This window comes from Oryctolagus cuniculus, chromosome 5 (assembly GCF_051225735.1).
Source record: "Oryctolagus cuniculus isolate XC-2025 breed Fujian yellow rabbit chromosome 5, ASM5122573v1, whole genome shotgun sequence".
NCBI lineage: Eukaryota > Metazoa > Chordata > Mammalia > Lagomorpha > Leporidae > Oryctolagus > Oryctolagus cuniculus.
This window is the reverse complement of record NC_142871.1, coordinates 13,387,946-13,411,426: the sequence shown is the minus strand read 5'-3', so window position 1 is coordinate 13,411,426 and position 23,481 is coordinate 13,387,946. Positions and strand designations below refer to the sequence as shown.

At 39.7% G+C, this 23,481-nt stretch overlaps 1 protein-coding gene across 2 annotated transcripts in view; it reads right to left on the bottom strand.

The window, feature by feature from the left end:
- IPCEF1 (interaction protein for cytohesin exchange factors 1) overlaps positions 1 to 23,481 on the bottom strand; it is a 210,930-nt gene that overhangs the window by 170,648 nt on the left and 16,801 nt on the right. Inside the window, exon 1 of one of the 2 annotated variants that reach the window (XM_089332556.1) lies at positions 8,078 to 8,162. The exons of the other annotated variant lie outside the window; for it this stretch is intronic. The gene's annotated coding sequence lies outside the window, so the exon portion shown is untranslated. Of the gene's footprint in view, positions 1 to 8,077; positions 8,163 to 23,481 lie in introns of those variants that run through there. 2 annotated transcript variants of the gene reach the window in all.

Here is a 23,481-nt window from a genome sequence, read left to right as displayed (position 1 = left end):
AACAGGAGTCACTGTGCACCTGCTCCCCATGTAGGATCTCTGTGTTAATGTGTTGTATTATGAGAAATAACAGTAAATCTTCAAACTGTAATTTATATTTTGTGTGTCTGTGTGGGTGAAATCTTTACTCAGGACTATGGCCTTGTCTAAATAAGATCAGAGCTGGCAAACTCAAGAGGCTTCCATAGCCTTGGCAACTCATGACAAGACCCTCGGGTGATTACTGACATAATAAATAAGACTGTCAATTGTTAAATTGACATAACTAGTACTCAAACAGTACTTTATACTTAGTGTTTCTGTGTGAGTGCAAACTGTTGAAATCTTTACTTAGTATATACTAAATTGTTCTTCTGTATATAGATAATTGAAAATGAATCTTGATGTGAATGGGATGGAAGAGGGAGTGGGAGATGGGATGGTTGCGGGTGGGAGGGAGGTTATGGGTGGGAAAAGCCACTATAATCCAAAAGTTGTACTGTTGAAATTAATATTTATTAAATAAAAGTTTAAAAAGAAAGAAATCTTTACTTAGTATAGAGTTGATCTTCTGTATATAAAGATAATTACAAATGAAGCTTAATGAAGAATGGGATAGGAGAGGGAGTAGGAGGCAGGATAGTTTGAGGTTGGGATTGTGGGTATGGGAAGAAGAATCACTATAATCCAAAAGCTATATCTATGAAATTTATATTTATTAAATAAAAGCTTTCAGCTGGTGCTGCTGCTCACTAGGCTAATCCTCCACCTGAGGTGCCGGCACCCCAGGTTCTAGTCCCAGTTGTGGTGCTGGATTCTGTACCGGCTGCTCCTCTTCCAGGCCAGCTCTCTGCTGTGGCCCGGGAGTGCAGTGGAGGATGGCCCAGGTCCTTGGGCCCTGCACCCACATGGGAGACCAGGAGGAAGCACCTGGCTCCTGGCTTCTGATTGGCACAGCACGCTGGCCTCAATGCACTGGCCTTAGCGGCCACTTTGGGGGTGAACCAACAGAAGGAAGACATTTCTCTTTGTCTTTCTCACTGTCAAACTCTGCCTGTCAAAATAAATAATTAAAAGCTTTCTATAGAAAAAAAAGACAATGTGGTTTGACATCAAGCTAGACAAATAGATCAACAGAACAGAGCCCAGAAATAAATCCATAAGTATATGGTCAATTGATTTTTGACAAAAATTCCAAAACAACTTAGTAGAGAAAGGAAAACCTTTTCCACAAAGGGTGCTAGAACAAGTGGATAGCTATATGTCAAAAAAAGGCTTTTAACTTTGAGCTATACCTTGTGTATACCAAATTAACTCAAAATGGGTCACAGATCTGAACATAACATCTGAATCTATAAAACTTCTGAATGAAAATAAAGAAGACTTTATCTAAATTAAGAACTCTTCCTTGAATGACACTATGAAAAGAATGAAATGAAAAGTTGTACTCTGAGAGAAAATATTCACAAATCATATAAAAATGTCATATCCAGGGCATATAAAGGTATTTCAATTAACATGACAATAAAGAGACCAAAGATATAAACAGGCACTCTGTGAAAGAAGACAGATGTCAAATGAGCATATGAAATTATGCTTAACATCATTAGTCACTAGGGAAATAATTAAAATACAATGTCAACACACGCCTAATAAAATGGCTAGAATTAATAACTGATCATACCAAGCTTCAGTGAAGATAGAGTGTAATTAAAATTCTCATACTCTATTGGTGCACATATAAGATGCTTCAATCACTTTGGAACACAGTTTCATCGTTGCTTAGAAAGTTAAACATTCACCTACTACAACCCAGCCATTCTACTTGATATTTATTCAAGAGAAATGAATGCACACATACATTCAAAGACCTGTATGCAAATACATGGGGCAGCTTTATTCGCAATAATCAAAAGCTGGAAACAATCTAGACATCCATCAGTAAGTGGATAAACAAGAGGCATATCCATACAGTGGAATACTAACTACTCCACTGTATAAATTAAGTAAGCATCAATACATATAACATGGATGAATGTCAAAATAATTTTGATGAGTTTAACAGAACACAAAAAAGAGCAAGTAAATTCCTTTAAAATGAAAATTCTGCTGTAACAATAGAAAGTAGAGCCGTAGTTGCCTGAGGATTCAGCAAACAGGGAGAGGCTAGAGATAGATATTGCATTTTCAGGATTGTGTTGATGGTTTCATGAGCATATGCTATGTCAAAACTTACCAAATTATGCAACTTAAAATGTACCATTTGTTAAAAAACAAATATACCTCATTAAAGCTATTTTATTTTTAAGCATCTTAGTATGAGACCAGCCTCTGTAATTTAAAAAAATGGAAGAAGACCATTGTTTCTGGAACTGGCTAAGGGGGAGTATAGAAAAGCTGAAGTCAGAGAGGTAGACTGGGACCAAACATGCATGTCCTTGTAGGTTCTGGTCAGGTGCTTGGAATTTATTTAGCTGGAGGATAATAAACAGCAGTAACATGATCACATCGGCATTATGTGCTCCTCAAGCAGAGTAAAACAGCCAAGTTGATGTTCTGGCCAGGTGACTTTCTCCAGCTATTTTATTTTATTTTTATTTATTTGAAAAGCAGAGTTAGAGAGGGATACGGAAGAAATAGAGAGACCTTCTATCTACTGATTCATTCACCAAATGGCCACAACGGGCAGGGTTAGGCCAGGCCAAAGCCAGGCACCAGGATCTTCATTTCGGTCTCCTACATGAGTGCAGGTGCCCAAGCACTTGGGCCACCTTCTGCTGTTTTCCCAGACACATTATCAGGGATCAGAAGTGGAGCAGACAATTGAACCAGGGCCCATGAACCATCCATGGTTCATCCCAGGAGCTGCTTACCCTGCTATGCCACAACACCTGCCCCACCTAACTATTTTAATAGTAGTCTCTAATCCTGAGTTTATATGTATTCCTGGTGGTTAATTTACTGCTAAGAATGAGTTTGACAGCTCCATACAAAATTTTGTGAAGTTCTTATTAGAGTTCTGATATATCCTATTATGAAATTTATCAGAGACCAGTCTTTTATTAAATGCCTACTATGAGGGGAGGGGGTCAAGATGGCAGTATAAGCAGTGGGATGTTCCAAGTGGCATAGGGAGAAATGGATAGTTAGTGAGCAGAGGAGATAAAAGCCGGTGGCAGAATCAAGAGAAGTTCACGCAGAGTGGGCCAGGAGTCTACTAGAGACTGCTCAGGTCCATGTTAGGGGAGCAGAGAGGAGGGAAGGGTGGTGGACATAGTGAAGAAGTGGCAGAGGTACTGAGTGAGGAGACTGGCACTGCCTCCACCCAGAGAACCAGGTGAGAGGTAGAGAGTCCACGGAGCTGTGGATAGCAGCAGGTGGGGAAACCTGGTGAACTGCATTTGAAGCTCCAAGTGGGAAGAAAGAGAAATTGTAGGGGAATGGGTGGAGAGTTTGGCATGCCATGGTCCATCTATGTCTCCTCCCCACCCCCAGTTGGACCTATAGGCCATGGGGAGAAGCCATAGTGATTGTTCACATTTTCAAGTGAACTAGCATGTTTGCCTCCCACCTACAGACCCATCGATTGCAAGGGCCACCTCACAAAATGCCCCACCTGAGAACAACAATCACATTTCAGGGTAATTTCCTCCCCACCATGCAAGCTGTACAACAAGGAATAATCCTAAACAGTAAATACCCAAGCTTGTTTCATGCACCAGTGAGAAGCTAGTCTGGCTCCAGTAAGCGGGGCTTAGTGCACCAAAGCCTTGTTGCACAATCCAGAAGTAAACAGAGCTCTAGGAGGCAGGGCTGCCTGCTTCCACTTGCAACACACAGACACATAGCAGCTCATAGCAGAGAGGAATCAAATTAAATTAAATTAAACAAAAACCAACCAGAAATGCCAAAGAACAAAAGAAAAAGCCTGAATAAGAATAAGGAAGAATTGGGCCGGCGCTGTGGCTCAATAGGTTAATCCTCCACCTGTGGCGCCGGCACACCGGGTTCTGGTCCCGGTCAGGGCACTGGATTCTGCCCCTGTTGCCCCTCTTCCAGGCCAGCTCTCTGCCCAGGAGTGCAGTAGAGGATGACCCAAGTCCTTGGGCCCTGCACCCGCATAGGAGACCAGGAGGAAGCACCTGGCTCCTGGCTTTGGATCGGCGCAGAGCGCTGGCCTTCGCAGCCATTTGGGGGGTGAACCAACAGAAGGAAGACCTTTCTCTCTGTCTCTCTCTCTCACTGTCTAACTGTGCCTGTCAAAAAAGAATAAGGAAAATTTATAAACTCACCTCAGGAGCAATAAAAATCTTTAATAATGGAGGCTGGGGGCTGGTGCCATGGCATAGTGGGTAAAGCCACCATCTGCAGTGCCATCATCCCATATGGGCACTGGGTTGAGTCCCAGCTGCTCCACTTAAATGCAGCTCTCTGCTATAGCCTGGGAAAACAGTGGAAGATGGCCCTAGTCCTTGTGCCCCTGCATCTGTGTGGGAGATGTGGAAGAAGCTCCTGGCTTCTGCCTTCAGATCATCCCAGCTCCAGCCATTGCAGCCATATAGTGAGTGAACCAGTGGATGGAGACCTACCTCTCTTTCTCTCTCTTCCTCTCTGTAACTGTGCCTTTCAAATAAATAAATCTTTTTTAAAAAGTGGAGCCTGAAGAAGAACAGATCGAGGCTATGCCACAAAAGGAATTCAGAAAATTAATAAATTAGTTAGAAGTGATCAAAAACAAATTCACAATCTAAATGAAAAGCACTCCCAATAAATTGAGATTTTAAAGAGAAGCCAGAATGAAATACTGGAAATGAAGAATTCAATAGACCAAATAAAAAAATGAAAGTTTTAGCAATAGAATAGATGAAACAGAAGAAAGAATATCATAACTAGAAGACAAACTTCCAGAAATAATACAATCAGATCAAATACAAGAAGAAATCAGAAAATTAAAAATCACATTTGGAGATTTATAAGATTCTATCAAACAATCCAACTTACAGATCCTAGGAATTCTTGGAGGTGTGGAAAGAGAGAAGGGATTAGAAGGCCTTCTTAATGAAATAATAACAGAGAATTTCCACAGTCTGGACAAAGAGACATCCAAGTACAAGAAATACACAGAACTCCCAATAGACATGACCAGAAAAGAACTTCATGACAACGCATTGTGGCAAAACTCACTTCAGTGAAACACAAAGAACAGATTTTAAAATGTGCATGATAGAAATGACAAATCACAATCAGAGGAAACCAATTAGACTCACCCCAGACTTCTCATTGCAAACCCGTCAGGCAAGGAGAAAATAGGAAAACATATTCCAAGTCCTAAGAGAAAAAACTGTCAACCCAGTGTACTGTACCCTGCAAAACTCTCATTTATGAATGAAGGAGATATAAGCATCTGCCACAACAAGCAGAAATTGAAAGAATTTGTAATACTCACCCAGCCCTACAAAAGATGCTCAAGGATGTGCTACACACAGAAACAGGAACATCACCACAAAAGAAGATGAACCCACAAAATGACCCAGCAAAAGTACAAATGAAATCCAAAATACATTAGCAGGACTATTTAAGGAAACATGGCAGGGCAAATACACTATTTAGCAATAGTAACACTGAATGTAAATGGCCTCAACTCCCCAGTAAAAAGACACAGACTGGCTGAATGGATTAAAAAACAAAACCCATCTATTTGTTACCTACAAAAAAAAAACACACCTTACCAATGAAGACACATGCATAATGAAAGTGAAAGGATGGTAAAAAAGATAATCCATGCTAAGAGAAACCAAAAAAGAGCTGGTGTGACCATCCTAGACAAAATAGATTTTAACACAAAAACTATTAAAAGAGATGAATAAGGATACTATATAATGATTAAAGGATCAATTCAACAGGAAGATGTGACTATTATAAATGTATATGCACCTAATTACAGGGCACCTGGCTATTTAAAAGAATTGTTAAGGGACTTAAAGGGAGATATACACTGAAATATAATACTAATGGAGGACATCAACACTTTCAGCAATGGACAGATCAACCAAACAGAAAATCAATAAGGAAACAACAGAGTTAATTGACACCATAGACCAAATAGACCTAGTAGATATCTACAGAGTCTTCCACCCTACAGCCACAGAGTACACATTTTTTTCTCCCGTGCATGTAACTTTCTCTAGGATTGATCATATACTAGTCCATAAACTGAGTCTGAGAAAATTTTTTAAAAAATCAAAATAAAACCATGCATCTTCTCAGAACACATTGCAATGAATCTGGAAGTCAATAACCCAAGGATCTCTACATCATATGCAAACACATGAGAATGAACAACATGTTAAAGCTTGAACAGTGGTCATAGAAGAAATTAAAAGAGGAATTAAATTTCTTGAAACAAATGAAGGCAAGAATACAACATAGCAAAACCTATGAATCTTGATGCGAATGGAATGGGAGAGGGAGTGAGAGATGGGCGGGTTGTGGGTGGGAGAGAAGTTATTGGGGGGGAAGCCATTGTAATCCATAAGCTGTACTTTGGAAATTTATATTTATTAAATAAAAGCTAAAAAAAAAAACACAAAACCTATGGGATACAGTAAAAAGTGTTAAGAAGAAAGTTTATAGTAATTGGTGCCTACATTAAGAAACTAGAAAGACACCAAATAAATTATCTATACACCTAAAGGATCTAGAAAAGCAACAGCAAACCAAATCCAAAACTAGTAGAAGAAAAGAAATAATTAAAATTGGAGAAGAAATCAACAAAATTGAAACAAAAAAATAAAATGATCAGCAAAATGAAGAGGTGGGTTTTTGAAAAAATAAACAAATTGACACCCCATTGGCCCACATAACCAAAAAAGGAGAGAGAAGACCCAAATTAATAAAATTAGAGATGAAATGTAACAACAAACACCACAGAAAAAATAAAAGAATAATCACAAACCACTACAAAGAGCTGTATGCAAAGAAACTGGGAAACCTAGAAGAAATGGATAGATTCCTGAACACATCCAACCTATCTAAATTGAGCCATGAAGAGAGAGAAAACATAAGCAGACCCATAACTGAAACAGAAATTGAAACAGTAATAAAGGCCCTCCCAACAAAGAAAAGCCCAGGACCAGATGGATTCACTGCTGAATTCTACCAGACATTTAAAGAAGAACTAACTCCAATTCTTCTCAAACTATTCAGAACAATCGAAGAAGAGGGAATCCTCCCAAATTCTTTCTATGAAGCCAGCATCACCTTAATTCCTAAACCCAGAAAAGATGCAACAGAGAAAGAGAACTACAGACCAGTCTCCCTGATGAACAAAGATGCAAAAATCCTCAACAAAATTCTGGCCATTAGACAGATCATTTACTTGGATCAACTGGGATTTATACCTGGTATTCAGGGAACGTTCAACATTCACAAATCCAACAATGTGATACATCACATTAAAAATTGAAGAACAAAAACCATATGATTATCTCAATAGATGCAGAGAAAGCATTTGACAAAATAAAACACTCTTTCATTTTGAAAACTCTAAGCAAATTGGGGATTTACCCAAGGGAAATGAAATCAGTAAACAAAAGAGCTATCTGCACCTCCATATTTATTGCAGCTCAATTCACAATAGCTAAGGCATGGAACCAACCTAAATGCCCATCAACAGAAGACTACACAACAGTTAAAAAATGAAATCCAGGAGGAGTCAAGATGGCGGAATAGGAAGGGAGCACACTGATAGTCCGGGGAGAGATAGTTTAATAAAAGTGGAGATACTGCAGGTTCAAGGAAGAGTAGGGGAGGAAACAGCAGAAGAAACTCTTCCGGAACGCGTGATTCACAGCAGACCTGCGTGGAGAGCGTGGGAGCCCACAGTTCGGGACACCAGCGGCAGACTCAACACACCAGCACTGGAACGCGAGGTGAGCCGAACCTCAATAGCCCGAGACACCGGCAGGCAAGCGGAGAGAGGAGACTAGAGGGAACGACCCCCGGGGGGGGGGGGGAGTTCACCAGGCTAACTGGAAGAGAGAGAGGGAAAAAAAAAAAGGTGACTGGTACGGACACGGGTTTCTCTCTCTCCGCTCACCTCTCAAGGGCGAGCAAGACAAAGAGCAGGCGCCATCTTGGACATACGTCATAAGCAGAGCGACCTCAGGTCTGCACCGGCCCTGAGCCTAGCAGAAAAACCTGACTCTGGGCGGGGCGAATTAACAGGAGATTAGGACCTAGTAAATTTGTGGTGCAAATGAACTGAGACTGTGAAAAAAGAGATGGTGGGGAAGAGAACTCACGGAATTCACGTGAGTACTCTCCAGAGATGCTACAATTCCGTAACTTTGGCAACCCAGTGGGAGACTGAAGGAGAATTTGAGCCCACTCTGAGGGCCAAACAGATTCCCTGTGTGGTCCTTGGGAAAGAGCTTCTGATCTCTGGCTCCTGTGGGTATATCATTTGCCTGCTAACTACCTCCAACTTCGTTCAGCTGTGCAGAATTACTTCCCTTTTGAATCAAAAAAAAAAGAAAGAGAGAGAGAGAGGTTTACCACAACTAACCTGGGAGTGTCACCTTTGGCACACCAAACAGAGCTCTCAGGCCACACCCATCTCAAGCCCTAAGGCTCCATCAAAAACAGATAGTCCACTTAATCTAGAGTCATAGTATAACAAGAAAAAGCACCACAGTGAAGAAACCAAATATCTCCAATATGCCAAATAACAAACGCAAAAACCGAGGTAATAAAAACAAGGAAGTCACCATGACGCCCTCAAATGAAAAAGACACCCCAATTCAAGATTATGAAGATGATGACATATAAGAAGTGCAAGAAGCAGATCTCAAAAAATTGATAAGAACATTAAGAAGTTCTCAAAAACAAATTCTTGAACTACAGAAATCCTTAATGGACAAGATAGAAAATCTCTCTCGTGAAAATGAAATATTAAGGAGGAATCAAAATGAAACGAAACAACTAGTACAACAGGAAACTGTGATAGTGACTGAAGTGAAGAATTCAATAGATCAAATGAAAAACACAATAGAGAGCCTTACAAACAGAATGGGTGAAGCAGAAGAGAGAATATCAGACTTAGAAGACAGAGAACAGGAAAGGATACAGTCAGACCAAAGAAAAGAAGAGGAAATTAGGAATCTAAAACATATTGTCAGGAATCTTCAGGATACTATTAAAAAAACCAACATTTGGGTTCTAGGAGTTCCTGAAAGCATGGAGAGGGAGAAAGGATTAGAAGGCCTTTTTAGAGAGATATTAGCAGAAAATTTCCCAGGTTTGGAGAAGGACAGAGAAATCCTAGTACAGGAAGCTCACAGAACCCCTAATGAGCACGACCAAAAGAGATCCTCACCACGACACGTTGTAATTAAACTCTCCACAGTGAAACATAAAGAAAAGATCCTAAAATGTGCAAGAGAGAAACGTCAGATTACTCTCAGAGGATCTCCAATCAGACTCACAGCTGACTTCTCATCAGAAACTCTACAAGCTAGGAGGGAATGGTGAGATATAGCCCAGGTACTAAGAGAGAAAAACTGCCAGCCCAGAATATTATATCCTGCAAAGCTATCATTTGTGAATGAAGGTGAAATAAAGACTTTTCATAGCAAACAGAAATTGAAAGAATTTGTTGCCACTCTTCCAGCCCTGCAAAAGATGCTTAAAGATGTGTTATACACAGAAACACAGAAACACGGTCATCAATATGAAAGAAGGTAAAGGAAGGAAACCAAGGAAGGAAACCTCACAGCAAAAGATCACAGGGTATTCAAAGCATATATTAGAACTTATCTTTGGCAAATGGCAGGGCAAAGTTACCACTTATCATTAGTCACATTGAACGTGGATGGCCTGAACTGTCCAGTTAAAAGACACCTATTGGCTGATTGGGTTAAGGAACAAAACCCATCTATTTGCTGCTTACAAGAAACACATCTTTCCAACAAAGATCCATACAGACTGAAAGTGAAAGGCTGGAAAAAGATATACCATGCCAACAGAAATGAAAAAAGAGCAGGCGTAGCAATCTTAATATCAGACAACATAAACTTTACCACAAAAACTGTTAAGAGAGACAAAGAGGGACACTACATAATGATTAAGGGATCAATTCAACAGGAAGATATAACAATTATCAATGTATATGCACCTAACTACAGGGCACCGGTTTATCTAAAAGATTTGTTAACGGACTTAAAGGGAGACTTAGACCCCAATACAATAGTACTGGGGGACTTCAATACTCCACTCTCAGAAATAGACAGATCAATAGGACAGAAGATCAACAAGGATCCAGTAGATTTAAACGACACTATAGCCCAAATGGATCTAACAGATATCTACAGAACTTTCAATCCTACAGCTAAAGATTTTACATCTTCTCAGCAGTACATGGAACCTTCTCTAGGATTGACCACATACTAGGCCATAAAGCAAGTCTCAGCAAATTCAAAAGAATTAGAATCATACCATGCAGCTTCTCAGACCATAAAGGAATGAAGTTGGAAATTAGCAACTCAGGAATCCCTAGAGCATATGCAAACACATGGAGATTGAACAACATGCTCCTGAATAAACAATGGGTCATAGAAGAAATCAAAAGAAAAATCAAAAACTTTCTGGAAGTAAATGAGGATAATAGCACAACATACCAAAACTTATGGGACGCAGCAAAAGCAGTGTTAAGAGGAAAGTTTATATCAATAGGTGCCTACATCAAGAAATTGGAAAGACACCAAATAGATGAGCTTTCAATTCACCTCAAGGATCTAGAAAACCTACAGCAAACCAGACCCAAATCTAGTAGGAGAAGAGAAATAATTAAAATCAGAGAAGAAATCAACAGGATTGAATCAAGAAAAACATTCCAAAAAATCAGCCAAACGAGGAGCTGGCTTTTTGAAAAAATAAACAAATTGACACCCCATTGGCCCAACTAACTAAAAAGAAGAGAAAAAACCCAAATCAATAAAATCAGAGATGAAAAAGGAAATGTAACAACAGACACCACAGAAATAAAAAGAATCATCAGAAATTACTACAAGGACTTGTATGCCAGCGAACAGGGAAACCTATCAGAAATGGATAGATTCCTGGACACATGCAACCTACCTAAATTGAACCAGGAAGACATCGAAAACCTAAACAGACCCATAACTGAAACAGAAATTGAAACAGTAATAAAGGCCCTCCCAACAAAGAAAAGCCCAGGACCAGATGGATTCACTGCTGAATTCTACCAGACATTTAAAGAAGAACTAACTCCAATTCTTCTCAAACTATTCAGAACAATTGAAGAAGAGGGAATCCTCCCAAATTCTTTCTATGAAGCCAGCATCACCTTAATTCCTAAGCCAGAAAAAGATGCAGCACTGAAAGAGAATTACAGACCAATATCCCTGATGAACATAGATGCAAAAATCCTCAATAAAATTCTCGCCAATAGAATGCAACAACACATCAGAAAGATCATCCACCTAGACCAAGTGGGATTTATCCCTGGTATGCAGGGATGGTTTAATGTGCGCAAGACAATCAATGTGATACACCACATTAACAAACTGCAGAAGAAAAACCATATGATTATCTCAATAGATGCCGAGAAAGCATTTGATAAAATACAACACCCGTTCATGATGAAAACTCTAAGCAAACTGGGTTTGGAAGGAACATTCCTCAATACAATCAAAGCAATCTATGAAAAACCCACAGCCAACATCCTATTGAATGGGGAAAAGTTGGAAGCATTTCCACTGAGATCTGGTACCAGACAGGGATGTCCACTCTCACCACTGCTATTCAATATAGTTCTGGAGGTTCTAGCCAGAGCTATTAGGCAAGAAAAAGAAATTAAAGGGATACAAATTGGGAAGGAAGAACTCAAACTATCCCTCTTTGCAGATGACATGATTCTTTATTTAGGGGACCCAAAGAACTCTACTAAGAGACTATTGGAACTCATAGAAGAGTTTGGCAAAGTAGCAGGGTATAAAATCAATGCACAAAAATCAACAGCCTTTGTATACACAGACAATGCCATGGCTGAGAAGGCATGTCTAAGATCAATCCCATTCACAATAGCTACAAAAACAATCAAATACCTTGGAATAAACTTAACAAAGGATGTTAAAGATCTCTACGATGAAAATTACAAAACCTTAAAGAAAGAAATAGAAGACGATACCAAGAAATGGAAAAATCTTCCATGCTCATGGATTGGAAGAATCAATATCATCAAAATGTCCATTCTCCCAAAAGCAATTTATAAATTCAATGCAATACCAATCAAGATACCGAAGACCTTCCTCTCAGATCTGGAAAAAATGGTGCTGAAATTTATATGGAGGCACAAGAGACCTCGAATAGCTAAAGCAATCTTGTACAACAAAAACAAAGCCGGAGGCATCACAATACCAGATTTCAGGACATACTACAGGGCAGTTGTAATCAAAACAGCATGGTACTGGTACAGAAACAGATAGATAGACCAATGGAACAGAATTGAAACACCAGAAATCAACCCAAACATCTACAGCCAACTTATATTTGATCAAGGATCTAAAACCAATTCCTGGAGCAAGGACAGTCTATTCAATAAATGGTGCTGGGAAAATTGGATTTCCACGTGCAGAATCATGAAGCAAGACCCCTACCTTACACCTTACACAAAAATCCACTCAACATGGATTAAAGACCTAAATCTACGACCTGACACCATCAAGTTACTAGAGAACATTGGAGAAACCCTTCAAGATATTGGCACAGGCAAAGAATTTCTGGAAAAGACCCCAGAGGCACAGGCAGTCAAAGCCAAAATCAACTATTGGGATTGCATCAAATTGAGAAGTTTCTGTACTGCAAAAGAAACAGTCAGGAGAGTGAAGAGACAACCGACAGAATGGGAAAAAATATTTGCAAACTATGCAACAGATAAAGGGTTAATAACCAGAATCTACAAAGAGGTCAAGAAACTCCACAAAAACAAAACCAACAACCCACTTAAGAGATGGGCCAAGGACTTCAATAGACATTTTTCAAAAGAGGAAATCCAAATGGCCAACAGGCACATGAAAAAATGTTCAAGGTCACTAGCAATCAGGGAAATGCAAATCAAAAGCACAATGAGGTTTCACCTCACCCAGGTTAGAATGGCTCACATGCAGAAATCTACCAACAACAGATGCTGGCGAGGATGCGGAGAAAAAGGGACACTAACCCACTGTTGGTGGGAATGCAAACTGGTCAAGCCACTATGGAAGTCAGTCTGGAGATTCCTCAGAAACCTGAAGATAACCCTATCGTTCAACCCAGCCATCCCACTCCTTGGAATTTACCCAAAGGAATTTAAATTGGCAAATAAAAGAGCTATCTGCACCTCAAGGTTTATTGCAGTTCAATTCACAATAGCTAAGACCTGGAACCAACCTAATTGCCCATCAACGTTAGACTGGAAAAAGAAATTATGGGATATGTACTCTTTAGACTACTATACTGCAGTAAGAAACAATGAAATCCAGTCATTTGCAACAAAATGGAGGAATCTGGAACATATCATGCTGAGTGAAATAAGCCAGTCCCAAAGGGACAAATACCATATGTTCTCCCTGATCGGTGACAACTGACTGAACACCAAAAAGGAAACCTGTTGAAGTGAAATGGACACTATGGGAAAAGGTGACTTGATCAGCATAGCCCTGACTGTTAATGAACAACTTAATACATTATCCCTCTTAGTAGTTTTTTTGTCTGTTCTACTTAATATGACTGGTTTAATTCTGTAATTAATACACAGTTATTCTTAAGTGTTGAAAATTAACTGAAATGTGATCCCTGTTAAACATAAGAGTGGGAATAATAGAGGGAAGAGATGTACAATTTGGAACATGCTCAAGCTGACTTGCCCCAAATGGTAGAGTTAGAAACATACCAGGGGATTCCAATTCAATCCCATCAAGGTGGCATGTACCAATGCCATCTCACTATTCCAAGTGATCAATTTCAGTTCACAATTGATCATAATGAAAGGACTAAGAGTCAAAGTGAGCACATAAACATGTCTAGTACCTGCTAACACTAACCGATAGAATAAATAAAGGGGAGAGTGATCCAACATGGGAAGTGAGATACTCAGCAGACTCATAGAATGGCAGATGTCCTAAATAGCACTCTGGCCTCAGAATCAGCCCTAAACACATTCGGATCTGGCTGAAAAGCCCATGAGAGTATTTCAGGCATGGAAAGCCAAGACACTCTGGCAAAAGATCTCTGTGAGTGAGATCCCAGTGGAAAGAACAGGTCTTCAAAGAAGGAGGTACCTTTCTCTGAAGGGAGGAGAGAACCTCCACTTTGACTATGACCTTGTCTAAACAAGATAAGAATCGGAGAACTCAGAGGGCTTCCATAGCCTTGGAAACTCATGACTGGAGCATAGGGAGATTACTGATGCCATAGACAGGAGTGTCAATTGGTAAAGTCAACAAACAGGAGTCACTGTGCACTTACTCCTCATGTAGGATCTCTGTCCTTAGTGTGCTGTACATGGAGATTTAATGCTATAACGAGTACTCAAACAATATATTTCACCTTGTGTTTCTATGGGGGTGCAAACTGTTGAAATCTTTACTTAATGCATACTAAACTGATCCTCTGTAAAAAAAAAATTATCAACTCCCAACTTGACTCTCACTGGGATTAAACATGACAATAGGTCTGATCTGATTTCATCATCATTTAAAAAAAATCATCTATTATTTTTCACTTTATGTTTCTGTGTGGGAGCAAACTGTTGAAATCCTTACTTAATGTATACTAAGCTGATCTTCTGTATATTAAGATAATCGAAAATGAATCTTGATGTGAATGGAAGGGGAGAGGGAGTGGGAAAGGGGAGGGTTGTGGGTGGAAGGGAGGGTATGGGGGGGAAGCCATTGTAATCCATAAATCGTACTTTGGAAATTTATATTCATTAAATAAAAGTTTAAAAAAATGAAATCCAGGCATTTGCAACAAAATGGATCAATCTGGAAAACTTCATAATTATTGAAATAAGCCAGTCCAAAAGGGACATATACTGTATGTTCTCTGTGATCTGTGAGAATTAATGAAAGCTGTAGAAGTGAAATTGACACTTTGAGAAACAATGACTTGAACAGCTCTTGTTTTGAATTTTAAGGAACAGTTCCTTATTTTTATTTTTTTATTTTTTTATTTTTTCTTCTTCATACTATGTGCTAAACTGTTTACTTAACATAGAGTTAATCATATATATATAAAGTCAATTGAAAATAGATCCCAGTAAAAAAAAAAAGAGGGGGAATAAGAGAGGAAGTAGGTAGTTCATACCTGTAAAGCTGTATAGTTCTGCATACTGTCCTATGGACTTACTTCTAAGGGTACAATTTTAAAACTTGTCATGGCTCTGGGAAAAAAAAAGAAGACTACCTAAATGAAAGATCTCTGTGAGTGAGATCCCAGTGGAAAGAATGGGGCCATCAAAGAAGGAGATACCTTTCTCTGAAGGGAGGAGAGAACTTCCACTTTGACTAAGACCCTGTCTGAATAAGATCAAAGTCAGCGAACTCAAAAGGCTTCCATAGCCTTGGCAACTCATGACTAGAGCCTAGGGAGATTACTGACGCCATAAACAAGAGTGTCAAATTGTTAAGTCAACAACAGGAGTCACTGTGTACTTACTTCTCATGTGGGATCTGTCCTTAATGTGTTGTCCAATGTGAAGTAATGCTATAACTAGTACTGAAACAGTATTTTTACACTTTGTGTTTCTATGTGGGTGCAAACTGATGAAATCTTTACTTAATATATACTAAATCAATCTTCTGTATGTAAAGAGAATTGAAAATGAATCTTGATGTGAATGGAATGGGAGAGGGAGCAGGAGATGGGAGGGGTGCAAGTGGAAGGGAAATTATGGGGGGGAGAAAGCCATTATAATCCATAAACTGTACTTTGGAAATTTATATTTACTAAATAAAAGTTAAAAAAAAACTTGTCATGGGACTCCAAATCCCATTAAAATTGGTGGTAAAAATGTCATCTTAATTGCTAAAGTGGTCATATTGTGTTAAAGTGAACATATAGATAGGATTAAGAATTAAAGAGATCATATAAATAGCCTCTAGTGCTTGGTAATAATAATAGAATTTAAAAAGAGGAAATATCCAACATGGGAAGCAGTCCACACAGCAGACTCATAGAATGACAATCGCTTTAAGTAACATTCTGACCTCAGAATCAGCCCTTAAGTCTTCCCGGTCTGGATGAAAAGCCCATGAAAGCATTTTGGGAAGGAACAGTCAAGACACTGTGGCAAATAATATCCTACACAAAGGATCTATGTGAATGAGACCGCAGTGGAAATAAGGAGCCATAAGAGAAGGATGTACTTTTCTCTAAAGGGAGGAGAGAACTTCCACTTTGTTTATGGGCCTTGTCCAAATACTTACAGAGTTTGTGGTCAAAAAGGCTTCCATAGCCTTGACAGCTCATGGCAAGCACCTCGGGTGATCACTGACATCATAAATAAGAGTATTAATTGTTAAATGAACAACAGAAGTCACTGTTCACTTACTCCCCATGTAGGACTTCAGTCCTTGATGAGTTGTACTATGAGAATCAACTGCAAAACTTGTTCTTAAACTACTTTATACATTGTGTGGGGGGGGGGGTGCGAACTGTTGAAATCTTTATTTACTATAGAGTTGGTCTACTGTATATAAAGTTAAATTAAAAATGAATCTGATGTGATGGGAGAGGGAGGTGGGATGGGGCTGGAGGTGGCAGGGTGGGTATGAGGGGAAGACCCACTATATTCCTAAAGTTGTACCTATGCAATTTGCATTCATTAAAGAAAAACTTTTTTTAAAAAAGTCCACTATGTGCTAGGTGCCAAATTTCCTGAGTGTTTTTCCATAAAAATTTTGGTGCCAATAATATAAACAATGTCAAGACCAAGGCACAACTCAATTATTCCATGTTAATAGATTTTGTTATTTAGATACAGTTCATGCTTTTGCAAAACTGAGCAGAATGTCCAGCAAGCTCCTATATACCCCTTGTCCCTCTCCCCAAATACACAATCTCTCCCAGAATGGACATCTCACACCAGAGTAGCACATTCGTAACAACCGATGAGTCGACACTGATGATCAGCCCAAATCCCCTTTTTACATTATAGTTTATTTTGGGTGTAGTACATTCTATGAGTATTCCAAAATATATACCTACTCTATGTAGGTAGAAAATTTCCATTGTTGATGTAACTAATAAAGAAACATTGTGATTATTTGGAATACATATACTTGGTAAAACATCCTGAACGACCAAATTAATGATGAAATGAAGGATTGAGCTTAGAATATAATTTGGTCTCAGACTCTCAGGCTCACCAAAATGGGAAACTTGTGAGGGTAGTTAATACTGAACAATAACAACAACAAATATAAAATTATGTATGTCCACCATTATAGTATCATACACAATAGTTTCACTACCCGAAAAATCCTCTATGCTCCTCTTATTCAAACCTCCTTCCCACTAACTCCTGCAAGACACTTGTCTTTCCACTGACATCAGAGGTTTGACTTTTCCAGAAGGTCATATATTTGAAATTATAATATGTAGACTTTCCCAATAGCCTTCCTTCACTGAGTAATACTGCATTTCTGCATGGCTTTGCAGGGCTTGATAGCTTATTTCTTTTTAGCACTAATACTTCATTATCTAAACATATCCCAGATACCTGCCTACCCACTAAAGGACATTTTATTTACTTCTAAGTTTTAGCAATTGTGAAGGAAAGTTGCAATAAGTATATATATCCTGGTTATTGTGTGAAACTCACTTGGGTAACTACAAGGAACATGATGACTGGATCATAAGATAAGGGTAGTTTTGTAATAAACTGCCAAACAGTCTTCCTCAGCATTTGGTGTAGTCAGTTTTCTGCATTTTGACCACTCTAACAGGTGAGTCATGGCATCTCACTGTCGTTTTAATTGATATTTCCCTGATGACAGATGATGGTTAACATCTATCATATGCTCACATACCACCTATGCAATTTCCTTGCCAGATACTTTGCCAATTTTTTAATCAAGTAATTTATTTTCTAATTGCTGAGTTTTCAGTGGTACTTGTGTATTTTAGATAACAGTTCTTTATTGGATACATGTTTTGCAACTATTCTCTCCCAGCCTATGATCTGTCTTCTGTTTCTCTGACAATGATTATATTTTAGTGCATCATATTTTGAGACTCAATGTGCTCTCTGACAGAACAAACACATAAGCTTCAGCCACTCCAGCTCCTACACACTGGCAGTTGGTCACACATCTCTGCATATTTATTTATTTTCCCTGAATACATTTGTTTTGGCTTCAGGTTCATATCCTGTCTCCCCTCTGCTCTGCGACTCTTTTCTTTACATTTGGTGCCCTGTGTGAAGAGGAGATAGGGTACCAAGAGGAGGGGGAATGGGATCAGTAGAGGAATTAGGTGGATGGACCAGAGAAGAATCACCAGATGGAGGCTCAGGAAGACTCTGCAGTGGTAGGGGAAAAGCTCATCTATTGGGTCAGGATCACAGAGAGGGCGGGATGAAGGAGGGACCAGTGAGGCGGAGGGCTTACAGAGAGGTTTTTCTTCCTTGGGGAGAATGAGATAAAGAGATTCTGAGGAGGAGGAGAGAAGGTGGAGGGGCGCCAGCTGCCCCTGCTGCTGCTGGTGGTGGGATGGAGGAGGAGGAGGGACTAGGCAGGGAGGGGGGAATGGAATGAGCAAATGACTGTGTTCCTGAGATGCCGTCTTCTCAGGTGGAGGGGGGAAACGGAGAGGTGGGAAGGCAGAAGATTTAAGGGGAGGCTTTAGGACTTCTTCCTCCATGAGAACTTGGAGTGAGGAAAGTTGACCCCAAGGGAGGAAAAAGGCATGGAAGTAGGGGACCTCTGACCATTTGCTGTTTCTCTGTGTAGAGCTATTAAGGTTGCAGAGACTTTTTAGATCAAAGGTGCCAAATTATGGTCATTTTGAGCCTTTGTCTAATTTATGTTGAAGTCAAATTTTAGTGCAAAGGTGAATTAATCACCTCCACTTTATCTCCCCATTTAGGCCCAGCTTGCACAAGTCTTTTAAGAGGGAGGCCAGAGGGGAGTTGGGAGAAATACGAGACATTTTGGAACCCATGGATTAAGCAAAATATGGCCTGAGTAAGGGGTTCTTTCATGAGGCACCCCAGGAAAGAATCACCCCAACCAAGAACCTGACTCCTGAGTCCTCTAAGAGGAGAGAGTGAGGATATACATGCCTAGACCAGCATCCCCAGTTCTAAATCGTGGCAGATGAGCATTTCCCAAGGGAGGGAAACTGACTGAACAATACACTCCAAGCCCTACGAGGTGGGGATGATCCAGTGACAAGTGTCGCCCAGTGTGCTTGAGGCCACAGAGACCCCTCTTACCAATCTGATGGGCTGAGAATGAGATCTGATGTTGCATGCAGTATAGGAGGTTAGTTGTTGGTTTTTTTTAACTTTTATTTAATAAATATAAATTTCCAAATACAGCTTTTGGATTACAGTGGCTTACCACCCCCCATAACTTCCCTCCTACCCTCAACCCTCCCGTCTCCCGCTCCCACTGCCATTCCATTCACATCAAGATTCATTTTCAATTATCTTTACATACAGAAGATTGATTTAGTATATATTAAGTAAAGATTTCAACAGTTTGCACCCACACAGAAACACAAAGTGTAAAATACTGTTTCAGTACTAGTTATAGCATTACTTCACATTGGACAACACATTAAGGACAGATCCCACATGAGGAGTAAGTGCACAGTGCCTCCTGTTGTTGACTTAACAATTTGACACTCTTGTTTATGGCGTCAGTAATCACCCTAGGCTCTAGTCATGAGTTGCCAAGGCTATGGAAGCTTTTCGAGTTCGCCGACTACGATCTTATTTATACAAGGTCATAGTCAAAGTGGAAGTTCTCTCCTCCCTTCAGAGAAAAGTACCTCCTTCTTTGATGGCCTGTTCTTTCCACTGGGATCTCACTCACAGAGATCTTTTATTTAGGTCTTTTTTTTAAAAAAAAAATCCTTTCTATTTAAAAAATTTCTAGTTTTACATAAGAACAAAATGTCAAAAATCTCCTTATCAAATCTTCTTCCTCACTGTTCACTAATTACTAGCTGTGTGACTTTGGGTAAGTTAATTAATTGTTCTGTACCTCAAAGGGAAATATGGCTTTGTAGATATGCACATATAAAGACTTTTTTACCATAGGAACAAAGTTGTATAAATCAATCAATGGATCTAATTTTTTTTTTTTTTTTGACAGGCAGAGTGGACAGTGAGAGAGAGAGACAGAGAGAAAGGTCTTCCTTTGCCGTTGGTTCACCCTCCAATGGCCGCCGCCGCTGGCGCGCTGCAGCTGGTGCACCGCACTGATCCGATGGCAGGAGCCAGGTGCTTCTCCTGGTTTCCCATGGGGTGCAGAGCCCAAGCACTTGGGCCATCCTCCACTGCACTCCCTGGCCACAGCAGAGAGCTGGCCTGGAAGAGAGGCAACCAGGACAGAATCCGGCGCCCAGACCGGGACTAGAACCCCGTGTGCCGGTGCCGCAAGGCGGAGGATTAGCCTAGTGATCCGCGGCGCCGGCCCGTATCTAATTTTTAATCTGATAAGCAAGACTCCAGCTGGAGACATTTCATAAGCCTTCAATGTCTGGTCTCATCTCACACTAATCATGCTTCATGCTTCATTGGGGCTCAGCGCAGGGTTCTACCTGAGCATGATTTAATTCATGGAAGACCACACTACACTTATTTAAGGTTTCATTTTTCACCTGTCTTTCCTATTAAAGTTATAAATTTCTTTTTTAAAAAAAGATTTACTTATTTATTTGAAAGTCAGAGTTACAGAGAGAGAGGAGAGGCAGAGAGAGAGAGAGAGAGAGAGAGAGAGAGAGAGGTCTTCCATACAATGGTTCACTCCCCAGTTGGCTGCAAGGGCCGGAGCTGCACCAATCCAAAGCCAGGAGCTTCTTCTGGGTCTCCCTCGTGGGTACAGAGGCCCAAGGTCTTGGGCCATCTTCCCCTGCTTTTCCAGGCCATAGCAGAGAGCTGGATCAGAAATAGAGCAGCCAGGACTAGAATCGACGCCCATATGGGATGCCAGTGCTTCAGGCATTAACCCGCTGTGCCACAGCGCCAGCCCCTAAAGTTATAAATTTCTAAAGGACACAGCATGGTATTATTCGGTTTTGCCATTGTGATGTGGTTTTTCAATCTTTTTGTGTTTTTCACAGCAGTTAGTATTGGTTACATGGAAGGTATACAATAGATTCTTGTAGAATAAATATATTTCTTTCTAATAGAATAAATATATTCCTCTCGAAACAGTAAAATGAGAGGAAAAGAGTCTTAGGATGAAAAATAGTGTGGCACATTACTTATGGCTGTAAGTAGCATTTGAATTGAACCTAATTCATGCAAATTTTCATCTTGGATAAATTATTTATTCTTCCTACCTAAGTTTCACTGAGTGTGAAACAGACACATACCAACATAGAGCCCTTGTGAATACTGAGGTAATCATAGCAAGTGCTTTTCATATATTTGATACATTTACTTGTAGTCAATAAATGTGAGCTGATATTGTTATATCATCAGAAGAGACTACAAAACACAACTTGAGAATTTGGTAAAGCAGCAGCAAGATTCAAACAAAAGCCAGGAAAGTAAGATCTGGGACAGAGGAAAATCTTAAGAAATTTAACAACTATTTAAAGCCAAATTTTCTCATTGAAGACAGAAAATTTGGGAAAGGATGTTACTTGATCCCTCTAGAAATTTTATGCTTTTATTTTTCCCATTAGTTTCTTCTCTTGCAAAAAAATATATGCTTAAAAATTATCCTTCAGGGCTGGCACTGTAACGTAGCAGGTAAAGATGCTGCCTGTAGTGCCTATATCCCATGTGGACGCCGGTTCAAGTCCTGGCTGCTCCACTTCTGATCCAGCTCTCTGCTGTGGCCTGGGAAAGCAGTAGAAGATGGCCCAAGTCCTTGGGCTCCTGCACCCACGTGGGAGACCTGGAAGAATCTCCTTGCTTCTGGCTTTGGATGGGTACAGCTCCGAATGTTGCAGCCATCTAGGGAGTGAACCAGCAGATGCAAGAACTAACTCTCTCTCTCTCTCTCTCTCTCTCTCTCTCTCTCTGCCTCTGCTTCTCTGTAACTCTGCCTGTTGAATAAATAAATAAATATTTTTTTGAAAAAAGAATTATCCTTTAAAAAGAGATAAGCAACCTATAAATTAAGAGAAATATAAAAATACATTAACAGCTCTGGATCCACATGTCCTCAGCTCTTACCATTTTCTTGGACACCTGCCCAACTTTCAAACCCCAGCTTCTATGTCCCTGCCTGGAGCTTCCTTTGGTCCCCAGAACCCCACATTCATGACAGACCAGAGGTGCTGAGGCATTCACACAGCTGCCTCCCACTATTCCCAGCCCAGCAGCCTCTAACAAATAGTTGCCAGAGTTAATGAGCATAAACCCCAGGTCCTTCACCCTGTCAGTGGTGGGGGGATCCATCACTGTGTATGTGCTCTCCACTGCCTCCAAGAATTTCCCAGTAGGATTAAGCCTGAGTTAGTGGTAACATGCGTTTTTTTGTGTTTTATCTATGACTTACTTCCCATTCCTCCTTCATTCTTCCATTTCCTGATAGGTGCTTGCAAATAAATGACTTGCATTCAAATCTTTGTCTCAAACTTTGGTCTGAGGAAGTCTGAACTAAAATAGCTACATTCAGAATTTCTAAAACTGAAATACGATATCTATGATTCCTTCAAAGTAATGTAGGGGGAAGGTGATACAGAAGCAGTAAGATTATGTTGAAAGTTTGAAGCTAAGTGATGGATCCACTGGGGCTTTATTTTATTATTCTATCTACTCTTACAAGTTTGAAGATTTCCATAACAACAAAGTTATATTTTATAAATGAATGTTTAAATGCATTGAAATTTAGAACATGAAGCAGATGGCATTTCAAATCAGTAGGGGCACATGGCTTATTCAGCTCACTAGGCATCTGGAAAACATCTAAAAAATCTACCTTTAGTCCAGATAAATTGAATGTGAATGAAATATTTGAATATATAAAATGAGAAGACTTTTCTAAGCAATACAGAAAGCCCAGATTCCAAAAAGATTAGTAAATGTGACTAATACATAAAAAAGTTTTGTGGAGGTTTTTTTTCCACCACAGAAAACATCATACAAAGTCAAGACAAACGACCAACTGAAAAAAGTATTTCACCAAATATGACAATGAGCTCATTTCCTTAATGTATAAAGGCCTCTTATAAACCAAGCATAAAAGACCATTAAGCCAATAGAAAAACTGACAAAAGAACTTACAGAGGCAGTTCATAGGAACAAACACAAAT